This window comes from Physella acuta, unplaced genomic scaffold (genome assembly GCF_028476545.2).
Source record: "Physella acuta isolate Inbredline_101_S28 unplaced genomic scaffold, ASM2847654v3 ptg000109l, whole genome shotgun sequence".
Classification (NCBI taxonomy): domain Eukaryota; kingdom Metazoa; phylum Mollusca; class Gastropoda; family Physidae; genus Physella; species Physella acuta.
Genome location: NW_026731629.1, coordinates 145,543 through 160,038, shown reverse-complemented (window position 1 = coordinate 160,038; position 14,496 = coordinate 145,543).

Sequence of the window (14,496 nt, the reverse complement as noted above, 5' to 3'; positions counted from 1 at the left end):
ATTGACATCAAAAATTAGCCCACTTCTGATTGCTCTAGAGATCTGAAATTTGGCATGCAGGCTACTTTCGCCTAACTATTTCAGATGCAATCATAAAAACTAGCCATTAGAGACCGTAATTAGCTTAATTTAATTACGCCCCAAGGACCATAAAATTGAGGACATGATTTCTAAAGATACCGACAAGACTGGAGGCCTATTGACACAGTTACTTCGGCCCCAATCGATGTGAGCGCGCTGGCCGTGATCGTATAGTGGTTAGTACTTCGCGTTGTGGCCGCGACAACCCAGTTTCGAATCCTGGTCGCTCAAGATTTTTGGTCCGTGTATTTATAAACACTTAGTCAAGTCATACTTAATCAAGTCATTAGATAAAGTAGAAAATAAACTATATAAAATTTTTTTTTTAAAAACCACGTTTTTCATGTGTAGCAACGGACTAAAAAGGAGAAAATAAAATACTTTAAAAAAAACTTTAAAAAAAAACACGTTTTTCTTGTGGACTAAAAAGTAGAAAATAAATTTTTATTTTGTGCTTCCTCGAGCTGTGCAGATACTTGTGATGACTGACAAAAAACGTGGGTCGGGCAGATGGGTCGGAAAATTTGATGGTGAACGTACCCACGTTTTTTGTCAGTCATCACAAGAATCTGCACAGCTCGAGGAAGCACAAAAGAAAAATTTATTTTCTACTTTTTAGTCCACAAGAAAAACGTGGTTTTTTAAAAAGTTTTTTTAAGTATTTTATTAGACTTGTCTCATCGATGTATTTGTTCGCCATTTGTGGTTTGGATTATCTTTATATTCTTTATCTCTAACTACCATCTCTGTAAGCGTCCGTTTGTGTATGATAGCTCAACATCCTGTGAAACATTAAACAAACTAGGCCTACCTGTGCATCTCTAAACCTTAAAGTTTACTGTTGTAGTCTTCCTATTGCCGTCACAAATCTAGACAACAAGCACAGGCAATGATGCTTTCATACATCTTTATAACGGATTACCCAGATTCATACTTGCATTTTTATGTACAGAAACAATAATTCAAAGGTAAGTTTGATGTGTAATTTTACACACAAAATTTTGTGCGATTGTTGAATAGACTTTATAGATAATCATATCATTACCTGATGATTGAGAAAGTCTGGGAATGTCTGTAGAATATCTTCAGAAAGTCTGAAGAATGTCTGGAGAAAGTGGAGAGTATGTAGAACGTCTGGGAAAAGTCTGTTGGAGTTTAAGAATTTCTAATCTCTAATTACCAGGCAAGCGTCATGAGGGTCCGTAAAGTTAACAAATATGTTCTGGTAACGGCTGCCTCCATTGTGTACTTTATATTTCGTGAATTAAGGTATGGATATATTTATAACTTTCTTTCTATTTAGCAGTAATGGTTACGCAATACAAATTAAACATAGCAATCTATTGCACACACTAGAATTGCTATTTTAGTCGCTTTGTCTAAATAATCCAACATGTTTATGGTTTAGCTTGAGCTCGAAAGCACTGCATAAAACAAAGCTATATAAATATAACTCACATTGATGGATTCACGTATAAACTAAACAAACTATTGCTTAGGGTCCTAAAAAAGCAGTGGCTTAGCGAGGTCGGGTGTCACCAAATGGTGTCTGTGAATAATACAGTTGGGTGTAGTATTGTTTTCTCTATAGCTAGCACGTTTACGTCATGGTGCCTGCCATCCCCACTTCCTTGTAATAATCGTCGATTTGCACTTGAAATATTTTTTTACTGTAATTAATCGTTAATGGAACAGGCAAATTGCACTTTCTCGTGTACATTTTGCAATTTTTCGCCATGGTGTCACCACTCTCCTAAATGGTGTCACTAGGTGCGGTCCGCACCCCCCGCCCCGCCCTCGCTACGCCCCTGCCAAAAAGTATTTTCTTTAATCTGTCGTGGACGTTTTGTCGCCAAACTGTAATGGAGGCCGAATTATCTTTCCATTACAGTTATAAACACATTGTTTATTCGGCAAACTTCTATTAAAAACATATATTTGGCATTGACATTTAATATCTGGATGTGTAAAGGGCCCTGCATAAAAAAAAAGCTTAGGGCCATACGAACTATAAATCCGCCCGTAGCATATTTTTATCTAAATATAATGGTTAGCAGATCTAATACCCCAAACTAATCTTGTATTCCCCGCCATTCTTCAGTTGTTAAAAATCTAATATTCAATCTTCCTTCCTGTGATGTTAATTAATTTAACATTTCACTCCCTCCCTTTTCGTTAACTCAGCTCAAACTCCTTCTTTCCTCGTTGTTAATAATCTCCCACCCTTCGACACTTAACTTTAGCGCGGATGTCCTAGGGTGCAGTTAAAATTGAAGTTACTTTTCTGCTAATGTTACAGATATGGAGAGTATCTTAGACTAACCACGGGTGACAGCTGGAGTTACTCAGTTAAGGATAGAAGCTTTTTCCGTGTTACAACAAACACAAGTCAAGTAGTTCCGCCCCCCCCGGAACAATTCCAATTTATTCTTCAAACATAACCTCAGTAGTGACTAGTTTCACAATGCCAGCGGTCAGTGCCAGTCCACTGTATGTTCTAGCAAAGGTCAGTGCTCAGAGTTGCAGACTCGGCAACCGCATGTTTATCTACGCATCGCTGCTGGGCATTGCCAGGGCACAAGGCAGGATGCCTTTGATGGAGCAGGGCAAATTGCTAACTAAGGCGTTTGAGTTAACCCACATCGGCGCGGTTAACAACAGTGGGTAAGGGTTTGGTCTTCTCGTTTTTATGTGGTTGCTGTGTTTTTATAAGATAATCATTTCACCATGTCTGTCTATAATTTATTTTCTACTTTTTAGTGCCTTATTACGTAAAAGCTTGTTATTAAAACGTTTTTATGAATTTTTTAGTGGATTGAAATGCTACTTGTGCTATGCATTTTTTCCCTCAAATTTGTGTTTTATTTTAATCTTGCTGAGTATTACCAGATTTAAGTACAAGTTCGAAGCAAAAATAAATTATTTAATTTAAAATCAATTAATTTTTCTTCCATATAGCTGGATTCATTTCAATCATCGTCAGTTTGGCGTCTTTGACCCAACCTTTATGGCCCTGCCTAAAAATAACGTCACAATCTCAGGTTATTTTCAGTCGTGGAAATTTTTTGTTCACGTTCAGGACGAGATTCGACGAGAGTTTACGTTCCATCCCAGCATCCACGAGAAGACAACCCGTTTCTACAACAACTTACGTCGGAGAAACATTGACACGGTGTTTGTTGGTGTTCATGTGCGTCGAGACGATTTCTTATCTCGGGGGAACAGAGTAGCAGGGTATGGTGTACCGCAGAGGTCATATTTCATGAAAGCGTTCAGCTTCATGAGGGATGTCCTGTCGAACAACACGATGTTTCTGGTCGCCAGTGACGACATGGAATGGTGCAGGAAAAATCTCAACGACTCAGACGTGAAACTGCTAGAGCCGGACTCAGCAGAAAATCACTTGAGCATTTTGTCTAGGAGCGATCACGTGATAATCTCTGGTGGAACTTTTGGCTGGTGGGGTGCGTGGCTGGCTAAAGGTTTCACAATTTATTTTAAAGGTTTCCCCATCCCAAATTCGAGACTGTCTCTCGACTTAAGTAGAAAGGATTTTTACCCACCTAGCTGGATAGCCTTAGATAATTAGACAGCTCTCTAAAGAATAAATCATTAACATCACTTTTATGTTCCTTCTGTATTTTGTATTTTAAAAGTATTTATAAAAAAATAATTTAATTAAACATTGTTATGGGGCTGTGTTGACAAACTATCTAGAAATTAATGCTAACAGGAATCGAGATTTTGTCTTTCTCTGATCCTATGAGTGCATAAAGACACATCACTTTCATTGTGATACTTCAACAAACGCCTTGAGAAAAGAGTAGAGACATTACCCATTTGCTGAGCACCTCCAGCGTCCACCTTACAAGACAGGAAACACTTATATTAAATTTGGCCGTTGACCATTCTTATCATTTCACGGACGTTTCTTTCCAACGCGCATCCCCCCCCCCAGTAAAATATCTGAAAGAAAACCGGATTGAAATATTTGTTATCTAGGCGTTAAATAACTTCCTCTATTTGTTGATCGGAGCGAAAAAACCCAGAGAACTGGTCTGCCGCCTTGCACGTCCCATTACCTCAAACACGAAAGTATCCAAACTTTCAACTTTCTGTTGATAGTGATTTGTGCAAACCCCATGAACTGTTTTTAAGCATTAAAGCTACGGCCAGCCTGTTGTACTTGTCCAGTCCTTTCTTCACTTCTCAATCTGAAAACAGCAATACAAAAAATCTATCATAATATATAGAAGCCCATGTGCGTTCTTCTTTCTACCTATGTTTGTATGTCACATTTTCTTACGAGGCTATGAGATCCGTATTAATTAAAGAAAGTGCATTTAATATTTATATTATGTATCAAAAATTAGTAAATACAGAGAACTGATCAAGGTATTGTGTGATGTATATTTCTGTCTTATTTATATCTACAATAAATTATAAACCTCTTGTCATTTTGGTAGATTAACTATAGGTCTTGCAAGTCTCGGTCTCTCTCAGTTAAAGTTTGAAATCTCGTCAGCCAGGGAGAGATATAAATTATCGAACTAAAGTAATTATTGTGAACATGATTCCCTTTAAAAAAAACATGGCGGCTATTTCTAGGCCTCAGTTCAAGATTATAAAATACCAAGAGTAGCCTGCCCCAAAATCCAATAATTATACATTTTTACTAATCAAATAAAGTACCGGTTGGCATAATATTGAATAGCGTTTAGGACAATTAATATTGTATAGTGTTAAGGGATCCCCTCCAACGAAATTAAGCTTTACGTGTTAACTGATTATGCGTCAATGAAGCCATGGACACCGATTTCAGCCTGTTTTTCTTCTTGGATTTGCTTTCCCACATAGCCTTTGTCCAACCAAGAACAAACTACAAGGCAACAGTTGTTTGATTTTGGAGTTGTCTCTCCTAGAAGAGTGGCTGTCCCCAGCTAACGAGCCTCATTTGCCCGAGATATTATTTTAACAGAACATTTAGCACTATAGAGTTTTATCACCGAAGAAACAATTCGATAAAAAAAGGTTACTATAGTCTTTAAGTGAATCAAATCCGGGCGTCCTTTGGCGCCCAGACAGGTTGCTATTTGGCGCCCGGGGCTTTCCCGTGTTTCCTTTGGCGCCTACGTTCGTTGACGTGAGTGCAAATAACTATGAATAAGTTGGGGTACTATAGTCGTTTACTAAGCTGAAACAGGTGGTTTCACCGGTGCTCAAGCATGGTGCGATTTGGCGCCCCAGGGTAGACTGTGAGCACTTTGCGTTTATGTTTGTGTTTTCTTTGTGTTTGGGTTGGGTTTGCGTTTGTGGTTGGGTTTGCGTTTGTGTTTTTTGTGTTTGTGTTTGCGTTTGCGTTTTTTTGTGTGTTTTGGTTTTGGTTTGTTGAGGTTAGGGTGGGCAATGCCGGGTATATGCTGATTACTAAACACATATGTCATGGTCCTTTACAGACAGGTTTTTCACAGAGGCCAGTGCATGGCCTGACCAGAACGGCTAGTATATATATATATATATATATATATATATATATATATATATATATATATATATATATATATATATATATATATATATATATATATATATATATATATATAATATATTTTTACATATATATATATGAATATATAGGCCTATTCAAATATATATATATATATATATATATATATATATATATATATATATATATATATATATATATATACACTATTATTTCGACTTGCCTCATCGATGTATTTGTAAGACATTTGTGGGTTGGATTGTCTTTATATTCTTTATATCTAACTACCATCTCTGTAAACGCCTGTTAATGTGCTACGGCTAAACATTCCGTGAAACATTAAAGACACTGGGTCTACCTGTACATCTCTAAAACTAAAAGTGTACTTGTGTGGTCATCCTATAGACCGCATATACACAGACACCGAGCACAGACCAAGATGTTTTCTGTTAAAGGATAACACTGTTTTTGTGTATTGAAAACATTAATTTAAAGGTAAGTGTGATTATAACTGTACCCATAATATCCGTTTGCGATTGCTTAAATAGACTGCATAGGTAGTTTAAATATAACTTGGAAGATAAAAAGGAAGAAGTCTGTTAAAGTCTGGATAAAGTCTGAGAAGGTTTTTGAAAAATGAAAATGGCTAAAGAAAGTATTGAGAAAATTGTTAAATTTTAGAATGTCAGAAGAAAAGCTGTAGAAAGTCTAGAAGTCTGGAGACTGTCTTAAAAAGTGAAATAGTCCTGAAAAGTCTTGAATAAAGTATAAACATTTCTAATTTCAGACTATCAGACGAGCGTCATGAAGGCCTGCAAAATTAACAAATGTGTCCTTGTCCTGGCTGCCTCACTTGTGTACTTTATAGTTCGTGAATTAAGGTATGAGTGTACTTGATAGTGAATTAAGGTATGAATATTTTTATGATTTCTTTACTTGTCATGTAGTTGTATTTTTTATACAAATTAAATTTAAAAAAAAACCCTCAACACACTAGATATGCTCTTTCTGGCGATACTGTCTAAATTCTAAATAATCTCTACTGATGTTTCCCTTGAGCTCGTAAGCACTACATAAATTAAAGATTAATAACTACCTCTGATAAAAAAAAAATTACAATAAGTTTACCGTAAACAACGCTGTAAAGATTTATTCCTTAAGCATCCATTTGTGTGCGCTGGAGGCGAACTCGGCTACATCTGGTGCTGGATTGACGTGTAGAGTAAACAAGCAGTTATCGCTTAGGGCCCCAAAGTATTTTATTTAAACCTTGGTGGACATTTCGTCGTCAAACCTTAATGGAGGCCGAATTATCTTTCCACTACATTTATAGACACAATTTTTTTAAACGCAAACTTTTTCTAAAAAACAATATTTGGCATTGACTTTTAAAATCTGGATATAGAAAAAAAAACCTTGATAAAAATAGCTTAGAGCCTTGTAAAGCCAAAATCCGGCGCTGATTCCATGATACCATATTTCTCTCTCAATTCTAAATATTATTGAATTAATACTCCATCAACTCTCTGTATTGTTATCTATAAAATCTAATATTTTTCTGTCGTTAATATATCTAATACTTGATCTTCATGTGGTGTTTACAAATTTAACATTTTACCCTTTTCCTGTGCCGTTAACTGAGCTAAGAAAACCTCCTGCTCCCCTCGCTGGTAACGGCCTTCCACCCCACGACATATATATATATATATATATATATATATATATATATATATATATATATATATATATATATATATATATATATATATATATATATATATATATATCACGATGCTACTTTTCTGCTACTGTTACAGATATGGAGGGTATCTTGGACAACCCACGGGTGACAGGTGGAGTTACTCAGTTAAGAATAGAAGCTTTTTCCGTGTTACAACAAACACAAGTCAAATAGTTCCGCCCCCCGGAACAATTCCAATCTATTCTTCAAACATGACTTCAGTAGTGACCAGACTCACAATGCCAGCGGTCAGTGCCAGTCCACTAGTCCAACCACTGTATGTTCTAGCTAAGGTCAGTGATAAGGGCTGCAGACTCGGCAACCGCATGTTTATCTACGCCTCGCTGCTGGGAATCGCCAGGGCACAGGGCAGGATGCCTTTGTTGGAGCAGGGCAGATTGCTAACTGAGGCGTTTGAGTTAACCCACATCGGCGCGGTTAACACCAGTGGGTAAGGGTTTGGTCTTCTCGTTTCTATGTGGTTGCTGTGTTTTTATAAGATAATAATTTCACCATGTCTGTCTATTATTAATTTTCTACTTTTTAGTGCATTATTAATTAAAAGCTTGTTATTAAAACGTTTTTATGAATTTTTTTAGTGGATTGAAATGCTACTTGTGCTATACATTTTTTTCTTCAAATTTGAGTTTTATTTTAATCTTGCTGAGTATTTGCAGATTTAAGTACAAGTTCGAAGCAAAAATAAATTATTTAATTTAAAATCAATTACTTTTTCTTCCATATAGCTGGATTAATTTCAATCATCGTCATTTTGGCGTCTTTGACCAAACCTTTATGGCCCTGCCTAAAAATAACGTCACAATCTCAGGTTATTTTCAGTCGTGGAAATTTTTTGTTCACGTTCAGGACGAGATTCGACGAGAGTTTACGTTCCATCCAAACATCCACGAGAAGACAACCCGTTTCTACAACAACTTACGTCAGAAATACATGGACACAGTGTTTGTTGGTGTTCATGTACGTCGAGACGATTTCTTATCTCAGTTCAACAGAATAGCAGGGTATGGTGTACCGCAGAGGTCATATTTTATGAAAGCGTTCAGCTACATGAGGGATGTCCTGTCGAACAACACAATGTTTCTGGTCGCCACGGACGACATGGAATGGTGCAGGAAAAATCTCAACGACTCAGACGTGAAACTGTTGGAGCCGGACTCAGCAGAAAATCACTTGAGTATTTTGTCTAGGAGCGATCACGTGATAATCTCTGGTGGAACTTTTGGCTGGTGGGGTGGGTGGCTGGCTAAAGGTCTCACGATTTATTTCAAGGGCTATCCTAGTCCGGGCTCTCCTCTAATGAACGATTTCAACCGAACGGACTACTATCCACCTGGATGGGTTGGGTTAGATAATTAGTCAGGTGACCTTGGACAATGAATTAATGACATTTCTATGGTCCTTCCAGGATACCAATATTTAGTGGAAGACCAACAATTAGATAGACTGGAGGCTTTAAGATTGTCACTAAAAAAATAAACAAATCACTGCATGTAAAACTCTAGGATTACAAAATTAAAAATTCATAAAAAAAACGTTCTAATAACAAGCTTTTATGTACTAATGCACTAAAAAGTAGAAAATAAATTATACACTACTTTTTAAATAACTATAAAGAAAAGCTTGGGTCACTTTAGTACTTTAGTACCTATTTTATACCTTTACTAATATTTGAGAAGAGACCCACGCTTTTCTTTATAGTTATTTAAATAGTAGTCTATAATTTATTTTCTACTTTTTAGTGCATTAGTACATAAAAGCTTGTTATTAAAACGTTTTTTTTTATGAATTCTTTTTCAGTACTTTACATGTTTTATTTACAATAGTGTTACATGACTAAAAACCATTGCGCGTCTATTGAACGTGATGGCGCAGCTATTCAACCTGATGGCGCAGCTATGGAACGTGATGACGCGTGTTGTGTGGTTGGATAGACATGCCTACTAATTCGGTCCAAATTTTAATTAATTCATAAAAAATTAATTAGGCATCCAATTAAGTCAAATTTAGTTTCAGATTGCATTGTCTTCATGTCTTGACCCACGTGCCAACTGTGAATCGTGTCGGTCAAGTAGAACTGTCCGAATTTTCACTCCTGCGTTTCTATCTAGACTGACGACTGACGACAGACTGACGAGGAAGTGAGTTAAATAAAAGCTTGTAAAAATAATAAACCGGGAGTGATCTCCCCTAAACTTTCTCGAATATTCTTATATAAAATAACAGGGGATGGGAACTCGGGCTATAGACATGATTTTTAATCCATTTTAAATACTTAAAGTTTAAAAAATAGAATAAAATCTCGTAGACAAATTAATTGCACACCAAGTGAACGCCAAATAAAAAAGCGCCTAATAGTGCGCAATATTATTAGTACTTTTAAAATTTACATTAGTTTTTTGAGAAATCGGAAGTAGCGTAAAGTACTACTTCCACTCAACGGAAATTACTCAAAATTTAACAGAATGTAGAGAATTAGATCTTTTACTTACATGTGAAATTTCATTTATCTATCTGAAATAGTACTCAAGTTATAGGCTTTTGAAATATTCAAAGTAGGAAAAGTACCACTTTCGGTTATCGGAAATCGCTCAAAAGTTGATACGGATCTACGATTTTGATAAAATACTTATTTATGAAATTTCATCAACCTAGCTGTAACGGTACTCAAGTTATCGTGTTTACACACGGACAGACAGACAGACAGACAGACGGACAGACAGACAGACACACAGACAGACAGACGGACAGACAGACAGACACACAGACATACGGACAAGATTGCAAAATTATGTTTTTCCGTATCAGTGAGGTGTAAAACGTCGAGATTTGTAAAAATCTCGATTTTTTTTTTTTTTTGCACGATTACAAGACTTTCTCTATACTTCGTATATACGAGAAAGTAAAAACCCACCAATTTACAAGTTTTTATTAATTCGAAATGCAGTTACGTGGATTGGGTTTAATCTGGATAATTACAAAGTAATTATTTTCCTTAATTATTAAAATGAATGGACGTATGGATTATCTAAAGTAATATTCTAAATGGGCTTGAAAGTGGTTCAAATTGTCGTACTCAAAAAGCTTGTTTTACCCTAAATTAAATTATTTTTGAAGATGTATAAAATAGTCCATATTGACTTCCGGTTTCTAATAAAGCTATATCCAAACAGGTTGGCATAATTATTAGTAATATTAGAGTACTTTTGCTAATATTTTAATTCGGTTTAGTAGAGGCAGAGTGTTGTGTGGCCTGTCGCTTGACCTACTTTTATTTACCGTCGTCATGGTAATGATGGCTTCCGAAAACGACGATACTGTGATTCAGTTTTGTTTTTTAAACAATGTTTCATTGTCATTTCAGAAATTAATACTTAAAATCGTTATTTTGGCGTATTATTCAATGATACTGGTCTAGTTTTAACAATGGACGATGAGCGTTTGATACTAACTTGCCGTTTGTACATTTTTTTGGTCTAATCGCTGAGAATATCGAGCAGAACATAATAAAAGTAAGCAAAACGTGAAGTGCTTTATTTAATACTAGGCATACTGCCTAGCTTCGCTTAGGTTTTTAAATAACATTTGAGAATTTGAATACTTAATTATTTAGCGATGGATTGGGTGTGGAGTGATTTAATTTAAACAGTAATGCTAAGTTTAGAAAAAAAATGTTTTTAATTGTCATTTAAATACCGTTCTCAGCCAAATATTGGAAAGTACGCACTGTATATCTAAAATGGAATTAGAACTACACAGGTTCCATGAACAGTATATCTCATAGTTTATATTACATTGCCTTTTGAAATTTATTTATTTATTTAATTAAAATACGTAACTGAATTAACAACTTAATTTTTGTACTAAAACAAATGCTATACTTCGTCATTTTCTGTTTCTGTTTAAAATAGTATACAATTATTTGAAAAATAATAATTTTACAAACGTTACCTCCCTTGAAAACTGAACGTATGACATAAATCTTTGTTTACTTTTTTTTTACAAACAGTTGCTATGCTTATATAAGAAATTACGGTATATGAACATATTTAACGACTATAATGGCTGTTTCCGACGGGAAAATTTTTTTTGTTACCTTCCAGGGTTGGTCTACGACGTCATATAATATTAAGGGGATCGTTCGTCTATTTATATATTTATATCTCATATAAGGAGAATTTCACTCACGATCATCTTTTAGCCCTCGTCGAGGGCTTTGAGTCTGACACAACAGTTTTTCCATACGGCATAGTCATCTATAGTAGTGTATGCAAAAACTTAGCATGATATACAGACGTTAAGTAACCTAAAAATTGTGTTAAAATTTCCCTGTTTTTGCCATAAAATACAAAGATTATATAGGGAAATACGACTGGTCAGTTTTGACCCATTTCCCGATTTTTCCCAGACATATCAAGTTTTTTTTGACACCCCCGGGCATTCTGCTACCACCTCACAAAATTTCAAGGGGGGTCGTCGGAGGAAATTTTTGTTCGTAATATAGCTCATATAATGAGAATTTCACTCGCGGTCACTTTTTAGCCCTCGTCGAGGGCTTTGAGTCAAACCGACAGTTTTCCCTAAAGGTCAAGCCATTGTCCTAAACGTATGCAAAAAAATTAGCCAGATATACTGAGTTTAAGTACCCTAAAGTCTGCGTTGAAATGACCCTCTGTTTTCCCCATAAAATACAAAGATTATGTAGGGAAATACGACTGGTCAGTTTTGACCCATTTCCCGATTTTTCCCAGACATGGCAAGTTTGTCTGACACCCCCAGGCATTCTCCTACCACCTCACAAAATTTCAAGGGGGTCGTCGGAGGAATTTTTTTCTCGTAATATAGCTCATATAATGAGAATTTCACTCGCGGTCACTTTTTAGCCCTCGTCGAGGGCTTTGAGTCAAACCGACAGTTTTCCCTAAAGGTCAAGCCATTGTCCTAAACGTATGCAAAAAATTAGCCAGATATTCTGAGTTTAAGTACCCTAAAGTCTGCGTTGAAATGACCCTCTGTTTTTCCAATAAAATACAGAGATTATATAGGGAAATACAACTGGTCAGTTTTGACCCCTTTACGAAGTTTTCCCAGATATGCCGAGTTTTTTGTGACACCCCAAGGCGTTCTCCTACCACCTCACAAAATTTCAAGGGGGGTCGTCGGAGGAATTTTTTTTTCGTAATATAGCCCATATAAGGCGCCGGTCAGTCGAGGTCAGTTTTGACCCCCTCTCCGTCGACTTTTCGGCCAACCGTCACCGGCCCTCGTGTTCTATCTCCCCAAGGCACCATCGTGCCAAATTTGACGCGCCTGCGGCGCCGGGAAGTGCCCTATCGGGCACCTGACCACTTTGCTTTATATATATAGATTTTTCTAAACATACTGAAAATATATTTTAAGTTATAGGAAAATTATGAGTTGCTTTCTATCAAACTAATGTCATTAATATTTTTAAAATCATGCATGGTAAAATAAAACCTTAAAAATAATTTGATCGAGACAAAAGCTAACCAAGCCCGTCCATTTTGCCCGCCGTGTATTTGAATGGGGAGAAATCTAGTAGACGACACATTTCTGCTGAACGGCAGTTAACGGCCAATCGTGACCATAAAAACACTCTTTAATTAATGTTTAATCAATATCAACATTTTTAATGTTATTATAATAAGTTTATACTATAATGAACCTGTCGGACATTTTTGTCTAATGACTATGGGGTTATCCATAAACTATGTCACGTGTATTAATCATTTTTACATCAACCCCTCCACATCATCACACCACTCCCAACTCCCCCACCCCCAAGTGAAAATGAAGTCACACTTCAGCCTTTAACCCCCCCCCCCCCCCCCCCCACCTCAGATTAAATTGAAATTGTGTTTTGAAATAAGCGATTTATTTTTTAAAAAAATATGTACTGAGCTCGATGGACATTAAATTATATATTGATCAATTTTATTTCAATTTATAAAAGAACTAATCACAATGATAAATAAAGGTTTAAATTCAGTTTTTAACATTCCTTCAGGCTAGCAAAAGTGTGTCATTGTTTAATACTGCACCCCCACCCCACCCCCTCCAGGAGAGATTGATGTCTTTTATGGACGACCACTACAACCCTTTACTATTACCTATAAGATATTCATTGATTGGTAATACAAACTTATGTTTATTTTATTTTGTAAAACAATTGTTGTGATTTTAATTGTTTTACTTTCCCTGGCCACTCCAGTTGACTACGTAATAAGTTCATGACTGTTTGAAATATTTGAATTGTTAAAATAAATCTATAATTATTTTTAACGGATTATCCTCAATACAATTGTGAGTACAATCGATGGTTCCCAGACGGTTTTAGATTTTAAAAATGTAAACAACTTTATAGCTTGCCACAGTTTAAAAAAATAATTTCAAATTATATAAAGATTATACAGATTTTGAACCAGTTTTCAAGCAAATTTCGTGGGCATTAAGCTCATGGAATCTTGTTCAATTGTTAATTATTTTAAAGTTCTGTTTACAATATGCAACCTATAAATCTTGTTCTCGTTTTGGAACACCCCGGTTGGTGCTGTACACAGTGTAACGCTTGCTTGATTGTTGGACAGGTTTAAAAACATCATTTTAGTTCTTTTTAACATGCATGATTGGAGGTTGTGACATGTTTTGTCGTTTAATTCAGTTGTCATTTAGTGGGAGGAGGGTGTCCACACAGTTGTTGGGAGCAGGTGTTAATGTTGGGAGCAGGTGTTAATGTTAGGAGCAGGTGTTAATACAGTTGTTGGGAGCAGGGTGTCAATATAGTTGTTGGGAGCAGGTGTTAATGTTAGCATCAGGTGTCAATATAGTTGTTGGGAGCAGGTGTCAATATAGTTGTTGGGAGCAGGTGTCAATATAGTTGTTGGGAGCAGGTGTTAATGTTAGGAGCAGATGTCAATATAGTTGTTGGGAGCAGGTGTCAATATAGTTGTTGGGAGCAGGTGTCGATATAGTTGTTGGGAGCAGGTGTCGATATAGTTGTTGGGAGCAGGTGTTAATACAGTTGTTGGGAGCAGGTGTCAATACAGTTGTTGGGAGCAGGGTGTCAATAAAGTTGTTGGGAGCAGGGTGTCAATAAAGTTGTTGGGAGCAGAGTGTCAATAATTTGTTG